The 22987-nt window shown below is 38.3% G+C and overlaps 1 long non-coding RNA gene across 1 annotated transcript; it reads right to left on the reverse strand.

Annotated features, from left to right (window-relative positions):
• Window positions 1-842: 842 nt before the first annotated feature.
• Window positions 843-4478, reverse strand: LOC138406051 (uncharacterized). The gene is made up of 3 exons (XR_011239722.1): window positions 4293-4478; window positions 4099-4157; window positions 843-1136 (listed from the first exon to the last, which is right to left on the reverse strand). It is a non-coding gene; the product is annotated as an uncharacterized lncRNA (long non-coding RNA).
• Window positions 4479-22987: the final 18509 nt, after the last annotated feature.

Consider the following 22987-nt stretch of genomic DNA (forward strand, 5'->3'; position numbering starts at 1 on the left):
GTAACGTTGATAAGAAATTCCCTCAAGCAGTCGAAGTTACCAGATATAATGAAATTCCCTACTGACAGTCCTAACATATCACATTCACAGTGATGTTACTCTGACCTTTAACTTCGAATGGAATAAAACCCTTCATCTTTGAATTGAATTTAATATTTTTACCAAGTTTGACGACATTCCCATGAGCTGATCTTTAGATATCAATTTAAGGAAAAATATTTACATACTTTGTGAGAACACTGTGACATTTGGCTACCAAAATGAAACCCAAATTCATGTGAATGTTTGTGGCAAATGTGAAAGAATTCCCTGAAGGCATTTCGGATATATCACATATACAAGGCAAGAAGTGTGCTTTGTGAGGTCCTAGTGACCTTGCCATTTGATCTTTGACAACTGAATTCTATTCAAGTCATCATTGAGTCCAAATGAATGTTTGTGCCACATGTAATTATATTTCCTTTGGACAATCTTGATAAATTATATTCAAAACAATGCAAAGCCATGTGAGCTTGACTTTTTGACCTTTGACTAACATAACGTAGTTGTTCATGAGATATCGCATTCACATGAATGGGACTGACAGATGGATGGACAACTTGAAAACATAATGCCTCTGGCCATACTGAATGTGCAAATGGTAAATTCAATTCAATTCAATTCAATTTTATTTATATAGCGCCAAGTCATAATTTACATTATCTCAAGGCACTTTACATTTAAAGGTCAAGACCTTAAAACAATATTAACATAGAGAAACCCAACAGTTCCCACAATGAGCAAGCACAGGCGACTGTGGAGAGGAAAAACTCCCTCATTAACGGGGAGAAACCTCTGGCAGAACCAGGCTCAATGTGGGCGGTCATCTGCCTCGACCGGTTGGGGTGAGGAAAGAAAAGTAAGGGGGGAGGAAAGGAGAGATGGTTGGAAAGCGGGGGAGAGAAGAGAGAGATGAGGTGGAGAGAGAGAGACCAGTAACAATTTGGCACCATCAAAATCAAGACTAACCATAACAATAACAATGTATAGATCTACAACATGACTAGATATATTAATGAATTGCTGAGTTATTGTAATAAATGAAGACAATGGTGATGGTGGTCGTTGTTGTCCTGTAGTCCCGGTGCCGGAGTTATCTGAAACGAGATAGAGAGAAGAGCCAGAGGGACTATGGGAGGACAAAGTGACACTTTGACATGATGACATGTTAAAACTAATAAATAAATAAATAAACAGGTGTGGGGGGCAGAGAGACAGAGGGAAGTGAAGAAGTGCTCAGTGCATGATGGGAGTTCCCCCAGCAGTCTAAACCTATAGCAGCACAACTAAAGGATGGTTCAGGACTCACCTGATCCAGCCCTAACTATAGGCTTTGTCAAAGAGGAAGGTTTTTAGTTTTACTTTAAATGCTGAGACAGTGTCTGCCTCCCGAACCCAGAGTGGGAGCTGGTTCCACAGGAGAGGAGCCTGATATCTAAATGTTCTACCTCCTGCTCTACTCTTACAGACTCTTGGAACCACTAGAGAGCCTGTGTTTTGGGAACGAAGTGATCTACTTGGATAATAAGGTGTTATCAGCTCTTTGATATATGAGGGGGCGTGATTGTTGAGGGCTTTAAAAGTGAGGAGCAGGATCTTGAATTCTATTCTAAATTTTACCGGGAGCCAATGTAAGGAAGCTAAGACAGGAGTGATATGATCTCTCCTTCTAGTTCCTGTCAGCACTCGTGCTGCAGCATTTTGGACCAACTGGAGACTTTTAACAGTCTTCATGGAGCATCCTGCTAATAGAGAGTTGCAGTAATCTAATCTAGAGGTTACAAACGCGTGGACTAGTTTTTCAGCATCCTGCTTAGACAGGATGTTTCTAATTTTGTTAATATTGCGCAGATGGAAGAAAGCCGTCCTAGACACTAGTTTAATATGGGGGTCAAATGACATGTCTTGGTCGAACAACACTCCAAGGTTCCTCACAGTGGAGCTGGAAGCCAGACTGACACCATCCAAAGTGACTATCTGGTCAGACAGTGTTTGTCTGAGATGTTTAGGGCCAATTACAACAACCTCAGTTTTGTCTGAGTTTAAAAGTAGAAAATTTTGGGTCATCCACGCCTTGATATCTTTGATACATTCCTGAAGTTGAACTAGGCGATTAGATTCATCATGCTTCATGGAAATATACAATTGGGTGTCATCTGCATAGCAGTGGAATTATATGTGGTGCTGTCTGATAATGTTGCCTAAGGAGAGCATATATAAGGTGAACAGTATTGGTCCAAGGACAGAACCTTGTGGAACTCCATGATTAACTTGCATGTGCATGGAGGAGTCATTGTTAACATTAACAAATTGGAATCTATCTGATAAATATGATTTAAACCAGTGTAGTGCTGTTCCTTTAATTCCTATATGTTGTTCTAATCTCTGTAGCAGAATCTTATGATCTATTGTGTCGAAGGCTGCATTAAGGTCCAACAAGACGAGGACAGAGACAAGTCCATCATCTGATGCCATAAGAAGGTCATTAGTGACTTTCAATAGTGCTGTTTCTGTGCTGTGATAGGTTCTAAATCCTGACTGAAATTTTTCCAATAAACCGTTACTATCTAAGTAACCACACAGCTGGTTAGCAACGGCTTTTTCTAGGATTTTGGAAATGAAGGGCAGGTTGGATATGGGTCTATAGTTAGCTAAAACCTCTGGATCAAGCGTAGGCTTTTTAAGCAGAGGTTTAATAACGGCTACCTTAAAAGCCTGTGGTACGTAGCCGGTTAGCAAAGACATATTAATCTGATTTAAAATGGAACTGTCAATTAGGGGGAGGACTTCTTTAAAAAGTCTAGTTGGAACAGAGTCCAGCTGACAAGTAGTTGGTTTAGATGATGAAACTAACGAGGTCAGTTCAGGAAGATCAATAGAGTAAAATTTGTTTAGACATAAATCTGGTGCTACGGTTTCAGGACCAGACAATGTATCCGTGTTATTCACTGGGAGGTGGTGGTGGATTTTATCCCTGATGGTTGTAATTTTATTAGCGAAGAAGCTCATGAAGTCATTGGTTCTCAGATCTAGAGGAATAGATGGGTCAGTAGAGGTGTGACTTTCTGTCAGCCTGGCTACAGTGCTGAAGAGGAACCTGGGGTTGTTCCTATTTTCTTCTATTAGTAATGAATAATAAGAGGTTTGGGCATTTCTAAGTGCTTTTTTGTAATTTATAAGGCTATTCTTCCAGGCTAGGTGGAAGTCTTGGCGATTGGTGGAACGCCACTTCCTTTCTAGCTTCCGCGATGTCTGTTTTAGAACGCGCGTTTGGGAATTATACCACGGAGCTAATCTCCTCTGACTTACTTTCTTCTTTTTTAATGGGGCGACAGCTTCAAGTGCTGTTTTTAGTGAGGCTGCAGTACTATTTACAAAGTTATCAACTAGTGTGGGAGTAAGGTTTTGATAATCTTCTTGTATTGTACTGACACATGGCTGAGAGGGAAGTGAGAAGGGGAGCAGTTGTTTAAATTTGTGAACAGTTTTGTCAGATAAACATCGACTGTAATAGACTTTCCGTCCAGAATTGACGTAATTAACAATTCAGAATTCAAATGTAAGTAAAAAATGGTCAGACAGAAGCGGGTTCTGTTGGAATATTGTTATATTTTCTATGTCAATGCCATATGTCAGGACAAGATCAAGAGTGTGATTCAGGCAGTGGGTCGGTTGATTCACATGTTGAGTGAAACCAATCGAGTCTATTATTGATTTAAATGCTGAACTAAGGCTGTCATTGGCAACATCTACATGAATATTGAAATCACCGGCTATAATGATTTGATCTGTTTTAAGAACTAGTTCTGATAAAAATTCAGAGAATTCAGATAAAGAAATAAATATAGCAATACATGATAAATAATTTCTTCCATGTTCTTTTATTTTACATGGATGGTTTCTTGACAAAACAAGCCAACTCTATAAATGTGAACTGAGTGTCAGAAATTAACACGACATTCATAGCATCTGCAAACAATTTTTCCCCACAAATTTCTGTAACTTTCTGAGAATCTACATCACAGTATATTGTAGAATGTCATGTGTTTCAATACTCACCTTATTGATGGAACCTCAGTGATGTCTACTGTCCCTGGCTCAGACACTCTCTCAAGCATCTACGGTACATGTCAAGACAGGTAATGGTAGCATTAAAATAACATTAGATAACTACAATTCAGTTGAACTATTATAGTTTCAGATATTAACCATTTAATTCCGAGTTCAGTCAGGAACCCTTTGTTATGATTTACCCATTTGTTGCCAATGGGGACACAGTTATGATTGGCGCTGAAGGCTCCATTCTTTGGATGTTCCCTGGTTAGCTGAGCAGCGTGCTAAGTTAAGACAGGGAACATATGCAGAACCCCCCAGTGGGCGTAGCAGGCAAGGTACTTTGGTTAAGATAATTTACCACAACCGTGTTTGTACTCTCTGCTGCGGCGGCAATTTCTGTGAAACAAGCACAAAGTCAAACACTTCTTTCTATAAGTTTAATTCAGCATCTTCAGATGGACTCATTAGTACACATCACCTGATTGACATACACAAATGAGCAAAGAACATAGGATAATCTGTGTTCTTATAACTCACAGCCCCCTCCCACTAAGCATGCAAAGGTATATATTACCCTTCTTTAGTTTCACTCACTGGAGGAGACATCCTGTCCTTTTGTTTACATGTTCTGTGGATGACCCCCCCTGTGAGAACCCAGTTGTTTGATCCCAATCAGAGATACTAAAAGATACCATAAAGTTGTGGTTTCTCAAGGCCATAAAACTCAAGTCTCTTAAGCCACCATACATACAAAAATGTAACATTTCCATTACAGTGCTAAAAGTGTTAGAGCTGAGCAGGGATCAGTGAGGATGAGGTCGTATTTAAAGAGACCAATTTGGTGAGAGAATGGGCTGTGATTGGTGGGTGACTGACGAGTACCCATAAACCTATCGGTAGCTGAGCACATGACTCTGTGTCCTGCATGAACTAACACAATGCTTCATTAGTCACAATTCAAGTTCAGGATTTCTACGATGACATTCTCACTTTAAACTTAATTTAAAGTATCTTGAATTGAGGCAAATTAAAGCTGACCTTGAATTATGATCAGTCACAATCAAATTGTCATATATCAAAAATCATAAACTGGATTTATTTTCATAATTAATTATGGATAAAATTACAAGGTATGTTGCAGAAATCTGAAATGGATATATATATCATTGAGCATTGTACAAGTTACATTGTACAAGTACATGTTCTACTGAATAAGGGATCAGCCACTTGCTATCTGTAATACAAACAGCCATCATCAGGAACATCAGAGAGATCATAGTTAATAATCATCCCAAGGCATGGAGGAGACTGACTGTCACAGAGTCATCAGCAAATTTGAAAAGTAATCTGTTGTCATGCCAGCTGCGGCAGTCATCAGTATACACATTATAGAGGGGAGGTGAAAGGACACAGGAGGAGACCCTGTGGATGATGACAATGTGTCTTACATGCATTACTTTCTGTGTCAGTTGTCAGTTGCAGCTCGAGGCATGTATCCAAAATTATCTTTTCCAGGCACTATACTGATACTGTAGTCACTACAAGTTACGCACGTTCCATTTTGCCTGGGGGACATTTAAAACAAACCAGTCTACAACACAATAAAAATCACATGAAAATCAACCCCCCTCCTCATCTTTTCATATTTTTTTACTCCTCAATTTTTTAATGTGGATTTAGAATTTGATACTGAGCATAGCCGTGAATTGCCCCCCCAAATAGAAATGGTACAAGTTGTCAAATAAATGTTATCTACATAAATCCCCACAGATTTCAAAAACATTCTCAGAACACAGTTAACATCACAGTATATTGTAAGGTATCACATTTTTTATTACTCACCTTATTGATGGAACCTCAACCATATTTACTGTCCCTGGCTCAGACTCTCTCTCAAGCATCTACAGTAGGTGTTTTCATTCCCAAAAAAAAGGCTCTCTTGTGGTTCCAAGAGTCTGTAAGAGTAGAAGAGGAGGTAGAGCATTCAGCTACCAGGCAGACAACTTCTGTGCATTTACGGTTAAACTTAAAACATTCCTTTTTGATAAAGCCTTGCTGGATCAGGTGAGTCCTGAACCATCCCTTAAGCTGCTATAGGTCTAGACTGCAGGGGAAACTCCCATCATCCACAGAGCACTTTTCCACTTCTCTCTGTCTCTCTGCCCCCCCCCCCCCCCACTCATTTATTTTTTTTAATAAATGTCAAAAACTATGTTATTGACGTGTCTCTTTTCTCCCATAGTCCCTCTCTCTCTTTCTCTCTCTCATTGCAGATACCTCTGACTCCAGAACCGAAGGAGAACAACTATTATTATTATTATTATTATTATTAACAACAATACTTAATTAATTATTATATTAATTGGTGCTGCCATCATTGATAATCAATAACTTCTTTACACTGTGTTTGTTTACATTTTAACTAGTAAGAGCTGACTAGTAAGTAACTAGAACTAGTAAGAGAACTAGAGTAAGGTCTCTCTCGCCTCCCCCTCCCCACTATTTCTCTTCTCTCCCCATTTTTCTCTGCTCACCCCAACCAGTAGAGGCAGATGACCGTCCATATTGAACCTGGTTCTGCTAGAGGTTTCTCCCTGTAAGTGAGGGAGTTTTTACTCTTCACAGTCACCAAAGTGCTTGCTCATTGTGGGAACTGTTATGTTTCTTTATATTAAACAAGATTTGAAGGTCTTGACCTTCTATGTATAGTTCCTTGAGATAATGTATATTATGATTTAGCGCTATACAAATAAACAGTCTTGGACATGGAATATCGTGAATCGTCTTCATAAAAGTGACACTAAAAACTCAAAGTACTCTTCAAATAAAGTTTCTCCAAACGTGTTTGTTATTTTATGTAGTTATTAACACGATATTCCATGTCCAAGAGTCCATTTCCCCGGATAAGATGTTTTTTTTCCCATTATTTGCCACTATAAACACACTCTGACCTCCTCGAGCTTTTATTTTGGTACTTCCTGTTACCGGCATTTGAATTTGCATATTAGTTAAATAATTAGTTTCACCCGAAACATTTAGATTTAATATTTAGATTTAGATTCAGATTTAACATTTAGATTTAGAATTAACATTTAGATTTAGAATTAACATTTAGATTTAGAATTAACATTTAGATTTAACATTTAGACTTAGATTAAGATTTAACATTTAGATTTAGATTTAACATTTAGATTTAAAATTTAGATTTAGTTTCAGATTTAACATTTAGATTTAGATTTAACATTTAGATTTAACATTTAGTTTTAGATTCAGATTTAACTTTTAGATTTAACATTTAGATTGCATAGTTAGATTTAGATTTAGATTTAAATTTAACATTTAGGTTTATATTTAGCATTTATATTTAACATTTAAGTGTAACATTTAACATTTGGATTTAAATATTCAAAATATCTCTAAGTTAACAAATATTGTTGTAAATGTGCAAAAAAGTGACTCTCAAAATTTTTTTAAACATGGTTTGAAGCTAAATGTGACAAAATGTTGCTGTTATTTTCAGCGTGAGCTGCTTTACAAACTGCACCCCATAAAAGAACAGTTGAAGTAGCATACAAAATAGCCATGGTATTAATGATAAACTAATCGCATGAGGGATCGTCTCAGTTGTTCATTTGGAAAAAGGGAAACTGTAATAAAGTTATTGCATTACCTGAAAGGGACTTGTCTGCCCCTGCTGCCTTCACCGTCTCTCATCCTTCCCACTCGCTCTCTCTTGCTCGCTCTCTCCCACTCCATACAGCGTGTATATGTGTGGCGTACACATATACACTGCCCCTTCTCTTAAAGGAGCCACACTACTCTTACAACACTCTTCTGCAGCAGACATTTGATAATTTCATCATATCAACCCGTTACGCTATAATGTGAGCCGTATAATGTTATTAAAAATTAAAAACAAGAAAGATCTTACCTTTGCACCTTTCCTGCCACACAGGGAAAGACAACGCCTCCACGACACACACAAATGAAACTTATCTCTCTCTCACGTGTCTGTGTGTGTGTGTGTGTGTGTGTGTGTGCGTCGGGTCAGATCAAGGTGGTCAGCGGGACCTTTCATGTGACACCTGCATTTAGAGACGCGGTCTTTCCCTGCGTGGAGTTGGAGAGAGCGAGCGACCTCCGGTGACCACGGACAACGATATTCCGGCTGAAATCTTGATACGGACACACAGGGGATGCAGAGGACGCAAAAAACTACAGAGGAAAAGGGAGGCTGTGAAACAACAAAGACTTATCAAGAAGAGCTATAAGCCGAGTCTTCCCTCCGTTGTCATGGGAAACGTGAGATCGCTGGGGAATAAGATGGACGAGCTGACTGCACTGGTCCAAAGTCAGAAGGAGTATCGTGAGTGTAGTTTAATGTGCTTTACGGAGACATGGCTGCACCAGGATGTTCCCGACGACAACACCACCATCAAGGGCTTCCATACAGTGCGCATGGACAGAGACAGCGTTCAGAGCGGTAAGCGCAAAGGAGGGGGTCTTTGCAGGCGACTGAAAGACCGCGTCTCTAAATGCAGGTGTCACATGAAAGGTCCCACTGATCACCTTGATCTGACCCGACACACACAGACACGTGAGAGAGAGAGAGAGAGAGATAAGTTTCATTTCTGATGAAAGTGTGTGTCGTGGAGGCGTGGTCTTCCCCTGTGTAGGAGAGGTGTATAGGCTGGTAAGATCTTTGTTGTTTTTTAAATCTTTAATAACGTTATATGGATCACATTATAGCGTAACGAGTTGATATGAAGCGGAGCTCCGGTGTGTTGTTTTCCAATTGCTGGTGAAAGTGAAGGGGGTTAACCCCGCAGTAAGCAACATCACCTTCGGCCCTGGATGGAACACACCTCTGGCTACGACCGGTGAGCTCAAGGAGGCCTCAAGGAGGCCTCATCACTACTGACACGTAAATCAAAGACAGTACTTTACTCACCACAGACACTGCAGCACAGACGTCTTCCACTTCTCCGTCAGGACATCAGCCGAACAACAAACGATGATATTCATCCGACATGTGAGTGAAAACTCCTCCACAGACTCCGCTCGTGCTAGGTGACGGGGATTGGCCTGTTAGCTCAGGTGAAGCCTAGCAGACCACAGGCTAACAGCCAGAGTGACGAGCTAACGGTGACGTCACATGTCAATCAAGTGATAATCATTCACAATTTCAAACCTCTATATTATCTAAACGAGCGAGTTAGAAAAAAAATCACCCCTCCCCAGAGTTGTCATGAAGGAAGAACTTACTGTTTGAGAATAAAACCGTTTTTTGAACCAGGCTGTAAACAGGTTTAATTCTGCTCTAAAGTCTGGCGTTGGAGCCAGTCTCAAGTGGCCACCCAGTGAACTGCAGTTATTTGCACTTCCGTATTGGCCTCAGCGCTCAGCCCGGGATGTTGCAGCTTGGTCTGAACCCAGTTATCTTGCATGGCTTAAGCCTGGCCCCCAGCTTTACTGTGGGGAACCTTGGAGTTACATGAAAACAAGCCTCTGGGACAGCCTTCTTCCACCTACAAAATATGAAAATGAGAAACATCTCGTCTCAAAGAATGCTGAAAAAGTATTCCATGCATTTGTTACCTGTCGACCACTTGGGGAATTCTGTGAAAGAATAAAAATGTTGTGGCTTGTTCAGATGTGTTTTACTCACTGCAGAGTGGGGAGAGACATCACACAAGGCAGTACAATTCTTTCTAATGGTCAACATTCAGAGTTTAGGTTTTGAATCATCACTTAAATGGATAGTTCAACGCAAAAAGAAAATTCACTCATTATCTACTCATCTCTTTGCCGATGGAGGGGTCTCTGTGAAAATAAATGTGAATACAACTCCAGGAAGTCCTGGACAGGCTAATTTATTATACAATTATGTTCCAATCATTCACTAAGTCATGTGATAAACACCTTCAGCACCCCTGCTGATGTGGCATATCTGTATGCATTGGGGGTTCAAGTAAATTGAATTCACACTGTGATGTGAGAGCTTGTAAATGGTTTGTATTTATATAGCACCTTTCTAGTCTTGATGATCACTCAAAGCACTTTACAATACAGTTTGCAATTCACCCATTCACACACATATTCATACAGTTTTTATTTCAATGAAGGGCAATTTGGGGTTCAGCATCTTGCCTAGGTATACTTGCTTGTGTGTCTTGTGTTGCAAGATCCTGCTTTGGCTGGAGCTGGGGGCCATCAGTGAAGTAGAGGTAGCTGGCCACTGCCTCATATAATAATAGCCATGCTTATCCTGCCATTCAGATGAGTTTTGATTTCTGTAGCATTAATTTGATATTGTTTTGGTCTGGAATTCAGTTCCTGTCAGCCTTATCAGTTGAATTTCTTTTTTGTTTTAGTTCTTTGAAAAATCTGATCCATCATGTGTCTTCCCTTATTTAGTGCCAGATGACTCTGATGCGCCAAACCAAGTTATAAATTGCCTGTGAAAATAAAACTGAAAATCTTGTAATTGGTACTGATGTTCAAGGACAAAAGATTATCAGCAAAGTTAGAGCAGCAAAACAAATCAAAAATAAAGAACCTGGGTGTTGCTCAGGACTAGATTTTAATCCACACATAACAATGTCACAAAGATTGCCTTTTATCATTTAAGAAACATTGCAAGAGTAAGACTGTACCTCACTTTGGAAACTGCCAAAAAGTTGATTCATGCTTTTATACTTTCTTGCCTGGACTACTGTAATGCACTTTATTCAGGATTACCGAAAAAATCCATCGATCGCCTACAGCTTTTGCAAAATTCAGCAGCCATGGTTTTAATGAGAAATAGTAAAAGATTCCATATTACTCTTATTTTAGTGTCTTTACACTGGCTTCTAGCATCACTGAGGATTGATTTTAAAAATATTTTACTTGTTTTTAATTCTCTTAATGGTACAGCACCGTCATACATCTGTTTATCGGAATATGTTACAAATCATTCCCTCAGGTCGTCTACAGCGGGCTTGCTCAATGTCCCAAAAACAAACTATAAAAGGTTTGGGGAAGCAGCTTTCTCTTGCTATGCTTTCCTATGCTATGCTATCCAAAGGTTTGGAACAAACTCCCACCACACATCAGACAAGCTTCTTCTGTTGATAGTTTTAAGAAACAACTCAAGACCTGTTGCTATGATAATACATTTTAGCTGCATTTTATGTATAAATACATTTATTATTATTATTGTTATGGTCTCAGCCAGCCAGGCCATAACAACATGTAATCAGGAAAGCTGTCTCAAAAGCCATCCTCCTGGGAAAGTAGATACAGTAAACACAAAGATCGATGTCATGAAGAAAAGCAGGAACTTGAAAGGTGCATAAAAATATCAAATGAAATAGAGAAAACAACAACAATTTTCTTCTACAACTCCCAACATGCACTGAACTGTGCCTGTGGCCCCATATTTTTATCATATTACTTCATGTAACTAAAGTCCATTGTTTGTGCTTCCATCTCTCTATCTCTCTCCCTCTCTCTCCAAATTTCACTACTAATACTACCACCATATTATGATTATGCTGATGATGATAAACTGTTATTATTAATAATATAATTGCATCTCAATGTATCACTATTCATTATATTTATATTTTTATGACAACAACAGTCTCTCTCTGTCTCTCTCTCTCTCTTCTCTCCCCTCTTATCCACTCATCTCTCCTCTCCTCCATTATTCTCCTCTAGTCAAGGCAAATGGGCGCCCACACTGATTCCAGAAACTTGTTGTAGTCACTCACTCATAGTAAACTCACTTGAATACTATAATAATAATAATAATAATGATACTACTACTACTAATACACTTTATTCATATAGCACTTTAAAAAACGGAAGTGCTTTGACTGAAAAGCAAGCAAAGTAAATAAAAACTTGAACAAATAAAAGCAGTAATATGACAATCAAATATTAATTTGGTCCAATTTTGAGTGAAAATGCCAGAGCAGATGTTTTGGTTGCAAACCTAACAATGCTCAACTTGGCTCTACTATTGCTCTACTACTTACTTGTATGCAAGTAGAGCTATAATTCATCCTGCACATTGAGGCCTCCATCATGAAATACAATGCACAACAAAAGACATAAAACAGTTTATATTTTGTTACATGTGTAAAACATGACATACAGTACAAAATACTATGAATATACACATTTCACTTAATAGTAACATGCCATCACCCAAAGATATCAGTAATCATATCTTCAGTTTTAGAGCATTCCATTACTTCTGACTATACGTGTTGGCAGCTCTGTGCGGTAAACACATTTCCGTTAGTCTGCATGAAGGTGACTGTCATCTTATGCTCAGTGACCTGGAAGTAAGCCACACCTCCTATGGTGTGATTGACAGGACTGGAGTAGAGCTGCCAGGACTGAGGAACACTGTCCTGGTGAGTGGTGTCAGGATCGCTGACCACCCCACTCCCACTGACTACATATGAGCTCCCATCATCCTCTCTGATGAACTGTTAAAAATACAGAGACAGACAGCATTAAAGGCATCAATGTTGTGCTCAATTAGACCAAAATACAGCGACAAAATTCATTAAAGGTTCAGTGTGTATGATTTAGGTGAAAGGGAGCAGAAACTGAATACAAAGTAATCCTAGTGATGTTTTCACTAGTGTGTTTTATCTAAATTGTACGATTGTCTTTTTCTTAGAATGAGCCATTTATATTCAAATACTTTATATTTACATGGGGAGCAGGTCCTCTCTACAGAGTCCGCCATGTTTTTACAGTCGTAAAAACTGGACAAACTAAATGCCTCTTGAGTTTTTATGACAAGTGAAGGCTGCCACAGGTTCTCTTTCATGTTTGGAAGAGGAGGGTAAGATGAGGGGTATTCAGCTGCAACATGATGCTGCGCAGTATAAGTAGGAAGTATAATTCAGGAAGACTTTCTCATAAACCGTTCCTGGCAGAGGCCGTCCACACAGAGCCCAGTTCTGCCGGAGGTTTCTTACACCTGGGAGTTTTTCCTCCCCGCTGTTGCTCATGCTTGCTCGGTGTGGAACAAGTTGGATTTTGTGTTTCTTCTTGGACTTGGACTTTTGTGCAGCATACTTAGACAACTGCTTGTTGTGATACCGTGCTATATAAATTTGAAATTTGAAATATTCAATTACTCACAAATCTATCTCTCTATATATATTTCTTCTTATTAATCAGCTGATTGTGGGCATTTTGAATGGCCATTCAGATATTGCCACAATCTCATCCAGCCAGTCGTGCGGTTGTGATCAAATTTGAAATCCTTTCTCCTCTCCCCGGCAGTCAGCTATCATTAGTGATCCGCTGTAACTCCCCTTCAACCCAATCTCCTCCGGTTTAATCCGAAGCCATGGTAAGGTCCAGCAGAGTCATTCATAATTATTTCTCCATCAACCCCTCTGATGCCGATGACATCACATAGGGGTCAAAATGCCAAAAGACTTAATTGCATAGAAATAAAAAAAATTATTCAACTGTCAAGTTAAAGTCTCTCCTGATTGAACTGTTCTCATATCCACCACTTGTTTCCAATCTTATTTCATTGTAGGGCTTTATGCAGCACATTGATTCCCTCTTACACTGACACACACATATTGACAATCAACACATCTGTATGCTTAGACTGCAACACTCACGTTGCACAGTAGATTCCTCTTGCTCCAACGGGTTTTACAGACACACAGATAACTTCATAATGTTGAGGTAATTATAAAATTAAATATAGAACCATATCATACAAGTGGTAGATGAAGTTACCAGATATTCCATCACAGTGTATCATTCTATGTTATTGTTTCCATCTTTTCAATCCCCCCTCCCTTTCTGCTTCTGTTGTGCAGTGACTTTAGTTTTTTTACGGTCATTTTGTGCCATACAGACTTGCATAGTGAAGATAAGGCTTACAGTGTACCATTCTTAATGCTGTCTTTACTCAGTAGCCATCACATTGTGCAATCATTTACTTCATTGAGATAAGTTGAAGCCAATTGTTGGACTGTAAGTTATACTACTGCAGGAAAAACAAATGCTCATCTTCCTGGAACAATATGTCAACACTGTGCTCATATAAAATAAATAAGATTTCATCTTTATGACTAATTATATTGACCAGTAATATCCAATGAAACAAAGTATCATTTAACCCAATAACTATCTGGATGGTTTCTAATTTTTGGAAATGTATAAAACCTGTGATTGTGTAATGTGGGCACATGCCAGTCTTGGTGCCAGAAAATGATGCCAACTAGCTTTGAACTATCAACAAGTACAGTCTTTGTAGCACCCACTAGTGAATGCCACCGCCTGTACAGAGAGGGGCAATCTTGCACATACTCTTCTCAAACACAGTGTGATAAGTGGGATATGAAAAAGAATAAATAACTGTCAAAGAGACAGACAGACAAATAACAACACACTGAGATACACTTCCTTGATGAATCTATGTACACATGATATTTTTTATGATTGAGCGTGCACTCACTTACATACCTGCAGATTGTGGTCATGGCCAGACAAGTACACAGTGACTCTGTATTTCTTCAGCAGGGGCCTCAGTCTGTTGACCAGACAGGATAATGACCAGCCACCACAACATAGGCTGATCTGACACATGTCATACATACTGGCACTTCAGTTAAAAGGCAACAACAGAACAAAATGTAACTGTATCAACACAAATAAAACAAAAATAGTTATGAAACAAGATGGAATAAATAAACATATTATTTTATATATGTGGGTGTGTGTATATATGTACATATATAGTTGTATGTGTATATACATGTACCCATACATTATTATTTTTTATTATCATTATCATTATCATTATTATTACTATTACTATTACTATTACTATTACTATTATTTATCCAATTTAATTTAAATCAATTGAAACAATTCCTAAAAAAGTTAGACATTTTTTTAAACAAAATCACTTTCCTCACCTCTCTTCCCTCATGAAAGTGAGGGAGTAGGGGGAGGCAGAGTTCACAGCCCGAACAGGCGGGGTAGGGCTTAGCCCAGACAGGCTTCTCTCCCCGACTCTGCTACCCTTATTATATGAATGGTATAAAAAAATATGAAAAGGAGGATTCCAAACCAAATCACTTTCATTAATTATTTTTTTTTTAAATATACGAATTAATTAATAAGGAGATATTTTATATATATATATTTAATGAATTTTTCTCCATTCATTTCCCTTATATCAACCACCAATCCTAAAAAAAGTTGGAATCATAAACAAATTACTGTCCCAATAAGGATTTCCCTAAAATTAAAAAAAATATTTTAAAACATACTCAGAAATTTCAATTACTTATGAATTTTTTACAACTTTAAAATAATTTTTTCTCCTTAAAATACACATCCCACTCTCAAACAATGAGCATTAAACGTGACAAATATATTTTATCCACTAATTAACCAAAAAATGGTAAATACACTGAGATTCTCAGACGTTTTGTTTTAACCACGATAAATAGGAACACGTGTGAGCAAGGCATCCCCCCAAAATACATTACAAAACACAATAGAATGAAATACAACAATAAAATGAAATACTTGTTCTACTACTACTTCTTATGGTGAGTATACTGATGACATGATGCTATTGTGATTGTTAACAACAGTATGTAACAATAATACTATATAATGATAATATTTCTAATAATATATTAGAAATATGTGTTGTGCTTCTGCTGCTGCTTCATTGGAAAAAAAAACATTCAGCCACTCGGCCCTGTCCAAGATGAAACACTAAAACACTTGACTTTGGCTAACAATAGTCTTTGGCTTCCACTGACTGCATTTCCATTGGATTTTCACTAAAAATCAATGCTTTTTAATGCTTTGTGAGTGTGGGAATCATGGGGATTGTGACTTGATCAGGTGGGTGCAATGGTTTTTTTCGTCCACCAGATGGAGGTCAATGACCACTGATCAAAACAGTTTTTTCAAGCTTCAACATCTTGAATCAACTTTATCAGTCTTCAAGTCAAGTCAACTTGTCACTTATCAATAATGCCATGTGTGCAGGACATACAGAGAATTGAAATAGTGTTTCCCTCTTATCCCCGGTGCAAACAACATTCAACATGAAATATCAAATATCAAAAATACAAGTCATTCAAAGATAGAAACAGGCAGTGGCAAATCTAGATGATATCAAGAGTATAAATATTGCAGAAATGGTGGGATGAACAGAATGAACGGTATAAATAGAAACAGAATTATCAGTGGAATATCAATAGAAATATGGAAATATGAACAGAATTACAGTAGAAATAGAAATGGGATGCTCTCCAAATAAAATCCACCACCACCACCATGACTACAAATTACCTGAAACGTGCTCCTAACACTATTCACTGACCGTCGCATTCATTATCATGATCATTTATTGTTCTCTTAGTTTGTTGTTGTTGTTGTTGCTGCTGCTGTTGCTGCTGTTTGGTGTGATGTTTTAAATCCATGTTTTATTGTGCTACAAAGGACAATGCCTTGAATACATTGATTTTATTGCATTAAAATACAATACATAATACAATAGAATGAAATACAACAATAGAATGAAATACAACCATAGAATGAAATACAACCATAGAATGAAATACAACCATAGAATGAAATACTTGTACTACTACTACTACTACTAATGGCAACCGTACTGATGACATGATGGTCGTGTGATTGTTAACAACAGTATGTAATAATGTAATAATAGTAACACACTTTGAATCTGTCTGTGTGTATGTAATAATAATAACACTATATAATGATCACATTTATAATAATATAGTAGTAATATGTGTCTGTTGTGCTGCTGGGAACGTGGGTTTCATCTTTCTACGAGCTTCCTATCAAAAGCGGTTCACTTTGGATCTCTCTGTGCAAAGCAGCTACAGTCTGCACCACATGTGATGCTCGGTCTCAGGGAGGGCCATGCCCGCCCTCCGGTGGCAGCTCAGGGACCCGCACCAGGCACACTTTGGATCTGTCTGTGCAAAGCCGCTACAGTCTGCAGCACATGTGATGCTCGGGCTCAGGGAGGGCCGTGCCCGCCCTCCGGTGGCCGCTCAGAGACCCACACCCGAGCTTTTTTTTTTAAAATCAAGCCTCTCAAGCCCGTTAAGGCCTTATCTCTGATAACTCATCGAGGCTTTGGGCCGGGGATCAGAAATCTCCGTATGCTTGTCAGGGGACGGGGTCTGACCGCTGTGCCGAGTTTCAGACCCGTGCGACCTCCGCAAAGGTCAGACACACCCCTCTTTTTGTTCTATACAGCCTCTCAGGCCCTTTAAGGCCTTATCTCTGATAACTCATCGAGGCTTTGGACCGGGGATCTGAAATCTCCATATGCTTGTCAGGGGGTGGAGTCTGACAGCTGTGCCGAGTTTAAGACCCGTGCGACCTCCGCAAAGGTCAAAGGTCACATGATGGATGGCTTATCTCAGTGTTTGTGCCGTCTTCTTACCCCCTCTCGCCCCTATACCCTGACCCCCTAACCCTTATGACCTGAAACGTGCTCCTAACACTATTCTGGAGGAGCGATTTGGGCCTCCACACTGTTTCACTCCCGACCGTCCCATTCACTTATCACGGGGAGTCGTTTTTCGCCCATATCTCCACAACCGTAGGTCGTAGCTGCCGGCCACTGCCACCAACGGAAAGAGCACCCCTGAAAATGGGGGGGGGTAGCCAAAGTCCCGAGTCTCTGGCACCCCGGGAAATAGCGTGTCCGCAGGGCCGGACGCGGACACGCTCGACTATTATCCCCTTACCTAACCCTAACCCTAACCCTAACTCCCTAACCCCTAACCCTAACCCTAACCCCTTACCAGTGGCCCCATGCCTAAACCTAACCATTAACCTAGCCCTAGATCCTAACCCTAACCACTTCCCCTTCTCTAATCCTAACCACTTCCCTTTTTCCTAACCCTAACCAAATCCCCCTTTTCCCTAACCCTAATGATAAACATTTTAAATTAAAATTTTAAAAATTTTAAAAAAGGGGATGAAAATGATGACAAACACAGGACTAATGCTCAAGGCCGTAAGCCAAAGAATGGAACCAACAGGTTCTGTTCATGACTGTGGCCAGAACAAACCTGGAGCAGATTCTCCCCTTTAAACAAATAAAACAAAAATAGTTATGAAACAAGATGGAATAAATAAACATATTATTTTATGTATGTGTGTGTGTGTATATATGTACATATATAGTTGTATGTGTGTATACATGTACGCATACATTATTATTTTTTATTATTATTATCATTATCATTATCATTATCATTATTATTATTATTATTATTACTATTACTATTACTATTAATATTATTTATCCAATCTAATTTAAATCAATTGAAACAATTCCTAAAAAAGTTAGACATTTTTTAAAACAAAATCACTTTCCTCACCTCTCTTCCCTCATGAAAGTGAGGGAGTAGGGGGAGGCAGAGTTCACAGCCCGAACAGGCGGGGGAGGGCTTAGCCCGGACAGGCTTCTCTCCCTGACTCTGCTACCCTTATTATATGAATGGTATAAAAAAATATGAAAAGGAGGATTCCAAACCAAATCACTTTTATGAATTTTTTTTTTTTATATACGAATTAATTAATAAGGAGATATTTTAAATTTTATTCCTAATTCTATTTTACAACTCAAACTAGATTGTAAACAATATTTTACATACAACAACAAGTTTTAAATTTGATAAAAATAACGTTTTCCTCTGATTGGCTCCACTACTCCCAAAGGATCAAGGGAGTTGATTAAATAATGAATTTTTCTCCATTCATTTCCCTTATATCAACCACCAATCCTAAAAAAAAGTTGGAATCATAAACAAATTACTATCCCAATAAGGATTTCCCTAAAATTAAAAAAAATATTTTAAAACATACTCAGAAATTTCAATTACTTATGAATTTTTTACAACTTTAAAATAATTTTTTCTCCTTAAAATACACATCCCACTCTCAAACAATAAGAATTAAACTTTACAAATATATTTTATCCACTAATTAACCAAAAAATGGTAAATACACTGAGATTCTCAGATGTTTTGTTTTAACCACGATAAATAGGAACACGTGTGAGCAAGACTTCCCCCCAAAATACATGACAAAACACAATAGAATGAAATACAACAATAAAATGAAATACTTGTTCTACTACTACTACTACTACTTATGGTGAGTATACTGATGACATGATGCTATTGTGATTGTTAACAACAGTATGTAACAATAATACTATATAATGATAATATTTATAATAATATATTAGAAATATGTGTTGTGCTTCTGCTGCTGCTTCATTGGAAAAAAAAAACATTCAGCCACTCGGCCCTGTCCATGATGAAACACTAAAACACTTGACTTCGGCTAACAATAGTCTTTGGCTTCCACTGACTGCATTTCCATTGGATTTGCACTCAAAATCAATGCTTTTTAATGCTTTGTGAGTGTGGGAATCATGGGGATTGTGACTTGATCAGGTGGGTGCAATTGTTTTTTTTGTCCACCAGATGGAGGTCATTGACCACTGAGCACAACAGTTTTTTCAAGCTTCAACATCTTGAATCAACTTCATCAGTGTTCAAGTCAAGTCAACTTGTCACTTATCAATAATGCCATGTGTGCAGGACATACAGACAATTGAAATAGTGTTTCCCTCTTATCCCCGGTGCAAACAACATTCAACATGAAATATCAAATATCAAAAATACAAGTCATTCAAAGATAGAAACAGGCAGTGGCAAATCTAGATGATATCAAGAGTATAAATATTGCAGATATGGTGGGATGAACAGAATGAACGGTATAAATAGAAACAGAATTATCAGTGGAATATCAATAGAAATATGGAAATATGAACAGAATTACAGTAGAAATAGAAATGGGATGCTCTCCAAATAAAATCCACCACCACCACCATGACTACAAATTACCTGAAACGTGCTCCTAACACTATTCTGGAGGAACGATTTCAGCCTCCACACTTTTTTCACTCCTGACCGTCGCATTCATTATCATGATCATTTATTGTTCTCTTAGTTTGTTGTTGTTGTTGTTGCTGCTGCTGTTGCTGCTGTTTGGTGTGATGTTTTAAATCCATGTTTTATTGTGCTACAAAGGACAATGCCTTGAATACATTGATTTTATTGCATTAAAATACAATACATAATACAATAGAATGAAATACAACAATAGAATGAAATACAACCATAGAATGAAATACAACCATAGAATGAAATACAACCATAGAATGAAATACTTGTACTACTACTACTACTACTAATGGCAACCGTACTGATGACATGATGGTCGTGTGATTGTTAACAACAGTATGTAATAATGTAATAATAGTAACACACTTTGAATCTGTCTGTGTGTATGTAATAATAATAACACTATATAATGATCACATTTATAATAATATAGTAGTAATATGTGTCTGTTGTGCTGCTGGGAACGTGGGTTTCATCTTTCTACGAGCTTCCTATCAAAAGCGGTTCACTTTGGATCTCTCTGTGCAAAGCAGCTACAGTCTGCACCACATGTGATGCTCGGTCTCAGGGAGGGCCATGCCCGCCCTCCGGTGGCAGCTCAGGGACCCGCACCAGGCACACTTTGGATCTGTCTGTGCAAAGCCGCTACAGTCTGCAGCACATGTGATGCTCGGGCTCAGGGAGGGCCGTGCCCGCCCTCCGGTGGCCGCTCAGAGACCCACTCCCGAGCTTTTTTTTTTTTAATTCAAGCCTCTCAAGCCCTTTAAGGCCTTATCTCTGATAACTCATGGAGGCTTCGGGCAGGGGATCTGAAAAATGAGTATGCTTGTCAGGGGTCTGGGTCTGACCGCTGTGCCGAGTTTCAGACCCGTGTGACCTCCGCAAAGGTCAAAGGTCACATGATGGATGGCTTATCTCAGTGTTTGTGCCGTCTTCTTACCCCCTCTCGCCCCTATACCCTGACCCCCTAACCCTTATGACTTGAAACGTGCTCCTAACACTATTCTGGAGGAGCGATTTGGGCCTCCACACTGTTTCACTCCCGACCGTCCCATTCGCTTATCACAGGGAGTCATTTTTCGCCCATATCTCTGCAACCGTAGGTCGTAGCTGCCGGCCACTGCCACCAACGGAAAGAGCCCCCCTGAAAATGGAGGGGGGTAGCCAAAGTCCCGAGTCTCTGGCACCCCAGGAAATAGCGCGTCCGCAGAGCCGGACGCGGACACGCTCGGCTATTATCCCCTTACCTAACCCTAACCCTAACCCCTAACCCTAACCCTAACCATTAACCTAGCCCTAGATCCTAACCCTATCCACTTCCCCTTCTCTAATCCTAACCACTTCCCTTTTTCCTAACCCTCACCAAATCCCCCTTTTCCCTAACCCTAATGATTGACATTTTAAATTTAAATTTTAAAAATTTTAAAAAGGGGATGAAAATGATGACAAACACAGGACTAATGCTCAAGGCCGTAAGCCAAAGAATGGAACCAACAGGTTCTGTTCATGACTGTGGCCAGAACAAACCTGGAGCAGATTCTCCCCTTTAAACAATAAAACAAAAATAGTTATGAAACAAGATGGAATAAATAAACATATTTTTTTATATATGTGTGTGTGTGTGTATATATGTACATATATAGTTGTATGTGTGTATACATGTACGCATACATTATTATTTTTTATTATTATTATCATTATCATTATCATTATCATTATTATTATTATTATTACTATTATTATTACTATTACTATTAATATTATTTATCCAATCTAATTTAAATCAATTGAAACAATTCCTAAAAAAGTTAGACATTTTTTAAAACAAAATCACTTTCCTCACCTCTCTTCCCTCATGAAAGTGAGGGAGTAGGGGGAGGCAGAGTTCACAGCCCGAACAGGCGGGGGAGGGCTTACTCTGCTACCCTTATTATATGAATGGTATAAAAAAATATGAAAAGGAGGATTCCAAACCAAATCACTTTTATGAATTTTTTTTTTTTATATATACGAATTAATTAATAAGGAGATATTTTAAATTTTATTCCTAATTCTATTTTACAACTCAAACTAGATTGTAAACAATATTTTACATACAACAACAAGTTTTAAATTTGATAAAAATAACGTTTTCCTCTGATTGGCTCCACTACTCCCAAAGGATCAAGGGAGTTGATTAAATAATGAATTTTTCTCCATTCATTTCCCTTATATCAACCACCAATCCTAAAAAAAAGTTGGAATCATAAACAAATTACTATCCCAATAAGGATTTCCCTAAAATTAAAAAAAATATTTTAAAACATACTCAGAAATTTCAATTACTTATGAATTTTTTACAACTTTAAAATAATTTTTTCTCCTTAAAATACACATCCCACTCTCAAACAATAAGAATTAAACTTTACAAATATATTTTATCCACTAATTAACCAAAAAATGGTAAATACACTGAGATTCTCAGATGTTTTGTTTTAACCACGATAAATAGGAACACGTGTGAGCAAGACTTCCCCCCAAAATACATGACAAAACACAATAGAATGAAATACAACAATAAAATGAAATACTTGTTCTACTACTACTACTACTACTTATGGTGAGTATACTGATGACATGATGCTATTGTGATTGTTAACAACAGTATGTAACAATAATACTATATAATGATAATATTTATAATAATATATTAGAAATATGTGTTGTGCTTCTGCTGCTGCTTCATTGGAAAAAAAAAACATTCAGCCACTCGGCCCTGTCCATGATGAAACACTAAAACACTTGACTTCGGCTAACAATAGTCTTTGGCTTCCACTGACTGCATTTCCATTGGATTTGCACTCAAAATCAATGCTTTTTAATGC

Source organism: Paralichthys olivaceus, chromosome 2, assembly GCF_024713975.1.
Source record: "Paralichthys olivaceus isolate ysfri-2021 chromosome 2, ASM2471397v2, whole genome shotgun sequence".
NCBI classification, from domain to species: Eukaryota; Metazoa; Chordata; class Actinopteri; order Pleuronectiformes; family Paralichthyidae; genus Paralichthys; species Paralichthys olivaceus.